Below are 5,979 nucleotides of genomic sequence, written 5' to 3' on the forward strand. Positions count from 1 at the left end.
CTCATATTTTATCAATCATCCCTTATGCTCCATTCGTAGTTTTTTGTGTTTTCTAGTGTTTCATAGCATTAGAAAAAATGAGTCAAAAGAAAATTATTTTTGATCAACATAAAAATATGACTTATTTTTATAGATGGTATTCCACTAATTTTTTTTTTTTTTTAATAAACAACTCTATCTCACATTAAGCTAAATAAAAGAAGTTAAAATTGTTTTTAAACTCATTTAAGGTTATTACCGAATATAGAAAAATAAGATAGTTTTATAAAAAATATATTTTTTAAAATGATTTATTTTCTAGAAAACATTATTGCCATAAACAACCAGAGCCTTGAATTTTTCCAACCAGACTAATACTAAAAGAGGTCCCCACGTTTAACATATATCAGAAAAATAGAAAGTGCTGTTTAAATTAAAAGTCATTCACGAATATCGTAACATCATCACAATTTACAATCACATATGAGAATATTGTAACATCATCACAATTCACAATCACATATGACTAGAATTTACAAACCCATTAAGTCCTCCAATTCTTTGTTTCTAGAATCGTGATGAATGGGCTAATCGATTATTTAAATTTAAGCCCTTCATCACGCAATTCTTTTGTTTGATTTGCAGCTGCTAACCGCTAGTATTTTTGTTGTTCTCTGCTATTAGCAGCAGTTAACTATTCTTATAGTTCGGACTAAATAAGGTTCTTTCATTCAACCGAAAAAAGAAAAAAAAAAATGAGGGGCTTGTTAATAGAGACACTTGCTCTTCCCTCATTCTTTTAGTGTCTCAGCATCAACCTTGTTGCAATTTTGGATTGCAGCTGAAACCATAAGTCCAGGGCAATCAATTAGCGGTATCCAGACTCTAGTTTCCTTAGACCAAAGTTTTTGAGCTAGGCTTCTTCTCTTCAGGCAACAACAAGAGCTGGTACTTGGGCATATGGTACAAGAAGACCCCGGGCGTAGTTGTGTGGATAGCGAACCAGAACAGCCCAGTCACAGATCCTTCTGGAGTTTTCACCATCAGCAACAATGGAACACTTGTTCTTCTCAACCAAAGCAACCACACTATCTGGTATTCAAATCCATCCAGGCCAGCACAGATTCCAGTTGCTAAACTTTTAAGTTCTGGTAACCTTGTTCTTATAGACAAAGACAATGTAACTTCAACCTCTGAAAGCTATCTGTGGAAGAGCTATGATTACCCAATAAACACGTGGTTACCAGGCATGGTGATAGGAAAGGACATGAGCAATGGTCTAAACCGATTTTTGACATCTTGCAAAGACTCAGATATTGCATCTCCAGGAGACTCTACATACAAATTTGATTACAAGGGGTTGTCTCAAATATTTATAAAAAGGGGAACGATGAAAACATTTCGCACTGGACCATGGAATGTAGTTCAATTCAGCAGTCTTCCTATGCCTATAAATCAATTTTTCTTTCCCATATTAGCATCCCAAAATGACATGGTGGGATATAAGTATGAACCTAAAAACAAGTTGGTTTCTACAAGGATAACACTGAGTGAGTCAGGCATCCTCCAGCGCTTTGTATTGACGGAGGGAAGCACTAAATGGACTAGCATGGATGCAGTACCAAATGACGTGTGACAATTATGGGCAGTGTGGCTCTAATAGCGTTTGCAGAAGTTACAAGGAATCAACTTGCAAGTGTTTGGAAGGTTTCATCCCCAAATCACCAGAAGAATGGAAACTGCTCAATTCTTCAAGTGGATGTGTAAGAACCCCACTGGAATACCAGAGGAAAGATAATTTCATGAAGCTTGAGTGGTTGAAGTTGCCTGACTTGCTAGAGTTTTGGTTAAACAAGAGTATGAGCACCAAGGAATGCGAGGCAGAGTGCTAGAAGAACTGTTCATGTACAGCATATGCAAATTCAGATATTAATGGGGGAGGCAATGGCTGTTTGATCTGGTTTGGGAATTTGATTGATATTAGAGGGTATAACCAAGAAAATCCCGGGCAAGATCTCTATATACGACTGGCTGCTTCAGAACTAAGTGCACTTTCTGCTCTCTAATACTCACTTCTAACATATTAGCATATGCAGTCTTCATCTACGAAGACCTTGGCCAGCATGGTGCAGAGGGTCTTATAATCTATAGCAGGATAGAGTTCAGTATAAGTTCTCAAGCCATAGTTTTATTTATGCTTGTATTAGCATTCTTAACAGACTTATAATAAATCCAGACCAGAGGAAGCAAAGATCTAATACTATTACCCTAATGAACAAGGATTCAAGCAAAATGAACAAATATCTTAATTGTTGTCTGTTCTAGGATCAATTCGGGAATCACACATGAAGGAAAGCCCGGTCGTCGTCCTGATGGTATCAGTCATTTATGGAATGCTTACTTTGGGGTTTGTTTTCTGGTGTATAACTTGGAAGATAACAAGTAGAAGATGTAAGTATAGTTATCCATTTTATTAAAATAAATAAATAAAAGTATAAACTTCCATGCTTGGCAATAATAAATGATGCAAAAAGCTAGATCAATTGAAGCGATCATGATAAAGCTTAGTTAGACTAAAAGCAAAAGCTGTTCCTGATAAGGTAATATATGCTTTCAGTAGGTCTTCCAAGAAAGAAAGAAGATGTAGAGGTACCTTTATTTGATTTTACAACGGTTGCCACTGCAACAAACAAATTCTCTCAAGAAAATGTGATTGGGGCTGGTGGATTTGGTCCTGTTTATAAGGAAAAAAGGATTCTGAATTTGTTATACGGTCACAAATTGTATGGTGATATTATGCAAATTCAATAGGAAAGATGCATCATTATGTGATGATTTGCAGGGACATCTATGTAATGGACAAAATATTGCTGTGAAGAGGCTGTCAAAGGATTCAAGACAAGGTCTCAAAGAGTTCAAGAATGAAGTTGTTCTCATTGCCAAACTTCAACATAGGAATCTTGTCAGGCTTTTAGGCTACTGCATTCAAGGAGACGAAAAGATGTTAATCTATGAATACATGTCCAACAAAGGCTTGAATTATTTCATTTTTGGTACAACTCTAATGAGCTTTTATGTGTTATTATTGCTTTCCTTCTTTGATAGGTTGTGTACATGAGTGTATTACCTCTCATGTCTTTGAATAGAGTCCTCCAAATGATTTTCAAAACAAGTTCACAAAAGAACTGAAAATAATCATTGATCATGGTAATAAGGGCAAAAGTTATATGCAGAACAAAATGGGAGTGCATTTCTGACATGGCCAAAGCGTCTTGACATTGTTTTGGGGATTGTGCGAGGACTTCTCTATCTGCACCAGGATTCTCAATTTCAAGTTATCCATAAGGATCTAAAAGCGAGTAATATTTTATTAGATATCAATTTAAACCCAAAAATATCAGATTTTGGCTTAGCAAGAACTTTTGGAGGAGATGAATCTGAAATGAAAACAGAAAGAGTTGTTGGAACACAGTAAGTGTTATAAAATGGAACTATATTTTTGTTTGTCAAACAGTAGCAACATTTCATCAATGTGCTCTGAGTCTCTGACCCAAATGACCTTCCTTCCCTCATAAACATGGTATGAAGGGTGATATCATGGGTTAAAGTTAGAAATGTATCGGTTCATGTAACCTACCAATAATGACAACAACAACAATAAGAATATTAAAACTAATATTTTATAGTTTCATGTAGTGGCTACATATCTCCTAAGTATGCAGTTGATAGAACATTTTCAATGAAATCTGATGTCTTTAGCTTAGGTGTACTCATGTTAGAGATAGTGAGTGGCACGAAAAATCGAAACTTTTTTCATGTTGATCACCATCATAACCTACTAGGACATGTAAGTTCAAAATTCTCTCTCTCTCTCTCTCTCTCTCTCTCTCTCTCTCTCTCGTGTTCCCCCCTTTGGAAAATTATGTAAGCATCTATAATTTAATTGTTTTTTTAGGCATGGTTGCTGTGGAAGGAGGGCAGGGCCTTGGAACTATTGTATACATGTATGGAGGATTCACATTTAAGATCTCAAGTACTAAGATGTACTCATGTTGGTTTACTATGTGTTCAAAAGTTCGCAGAAGACAAGCCGATAATGTCTTGTGTGCTTTCTATGTTAACAAATGAGGAAGCAATTCTGCCTCAGCCTAAACAGCCTGGTTTTTTCAAAGAAAGAAGTTCCGGCAATGCAGGTGCATTATCAAGAAATGAAGAATCCAGCACAGAAAATGCAGTAACTATAACTTTGCCAGAAGCTAGATAGGGAATTCATAAATAGCCTACATGAGATGTTATATGTGAAAGTTTTGAAGTATTTAGGAGTGCATTTGGGAGTTGGGACTATATTCTTTGGCATCTTTTTGTTTTCAGATTTAAATTCTATCATATGGGGGTTCATAGTTGCTACTTGCTTGGGTGTGAAAAACTAGTGAACTTTTCTTTATTTTCTTTAACTGAATGGATGGACTATTATCTAAAATCTAAATAATTAAAACGTTTGCTTATGGGCTTCTCTGGCATTTTCTTGATATATAAACCATGGATCCTATTTAAAGTGCACAGAGATTTTGAATCACAAAGTAAGTGCAGAACCAGAAGAAGCAGAAAACAAAGATAAAAATGAAGGGAGGATTAACCGCATAAGAATGATTCTATTCACATGAGCATGTGATTTGCACACTATTGGTATATAAACACATTTTAATAAAAACACATGGGAGTACAAGCCATAACTAATTGCCAGTTCCATGCAACTAATTTAACTCAGCAGCTACTACAATCTTGACTGTGTTGTGAGTGTCAACTGGCTGAGTGGTGCAAGTGTCATCAGTAATATTAACATCTCCCCTCAAACTAATGGGCATATAAGTAAGCATTAGTTTGTTCTTTAATTGAATAAAACGCGGAGAAGATAAGCCCTTGGTAAAAATATCAGACATGATCAGTACTAGAATGTTATTAACTTTTCATATTTCTTGTATGACACTTTTAAATTGGTTCGAATTTTTATACATGTTCCACCCCTGGACATGATTTGTGGCAATGGCAAGTGCCAAAACATTTTCACGCCAAATCCGAGGAATATGATGAATGAAACACCCAAAGCCCTATAAAATTGTATAAAGCCAACATAACTAAAGTAGCAGTGGAAGCAATGATTGGTATTCAACTACAGTGGAGGAGTAAGATAGTGTGAGTGTTTTTCTTGGCAGACCAAGTAATGCGATTAATGCCAAGACAAGACAAAAAATCTAAGCTGTTGTGGTGTCTTTAGAGTTTAGAGGGTATCAACAGCCCAATCAACATCTACGTAAGCTGAAAGAGACAAAGGACTGCGCTAAAAAGAGAATACCCATGAAGCTTTTCAATGTAGCCACTTCAAATATCTTGCTTCTTCATCACAACAAAACGAGCATGACCTAGTCCTCCATGTTAACATGTATAGTGTTGTGGGCTTTAGGCCTAACTAGTTTACTTATATAACACACATTCTTGTACTACACTCTTACTTGTACTGAACTCATATTTACTTGAACTGCACTCATATACCTCCTATATAAAGGCACTCATGTATATTCTTTCAATGAGAAATACAATACTATTGAATTCAGTATTTCTAACATGATATCAGAGCCACTACTCTGACATTTTCTTAGCAATCCTGTCTTTTTTGGTGTTACTCCATTTTCAACATCGCTTCCGCCATCACAGCAGCTGACGCAGTCTTTCACCGTAGAACCTCCGATGTCTTCCAGTCGTTGTCCTTGGGTTCTGGACCTGCAGCCGCTGTCGTTGAGGAGTCTCGCACCACACAGACCATTGCATTTACTGTCTTCGCCGTGCATCTTGCTTCGATAAATATTTTTCAGGTACCACACTGATCGTCTCACACTGATCTACTCAATCGCGAAAAACTTGAAGTCATCGGAACCCTCACGTGCCCTCACACGCCGCCAAAAGATCCTGCGCTAGAGCTCACGCGCCCATGTGCTGCCATGC

The 5,979-nt window shown here is 36.7% G+C and overlaps 1 pseudogene; it reads left to right on the plus strand.

Annotated features, from left to right (window-relative positions):
• Nucleotides 1-734: 734 nt before the first annotated feature.
• Nucleotides 735-4,243, plus strand: LOC142627171 (G-type lectin S-receptor-like serine/threonine-protein kinase At4g27290; annotated as a pseudogene).
• Nucleotides 4,244-5,979: the final 1,736 nt, after the last annotated feature.

Source organism: Castanea sativa, chromosome 3 (genome assembly GCF_040712315.1).
Source record: "Castanea sativa cultivar Marrone di Chiusa Pesio chromosome 3, ASM4071231v1".
NCBI lineage: Eukaryota > Viridiplantae > Streptophyta > Magnoliopsida > Fagales > Fagaceae > Castanea > Castanea sativa.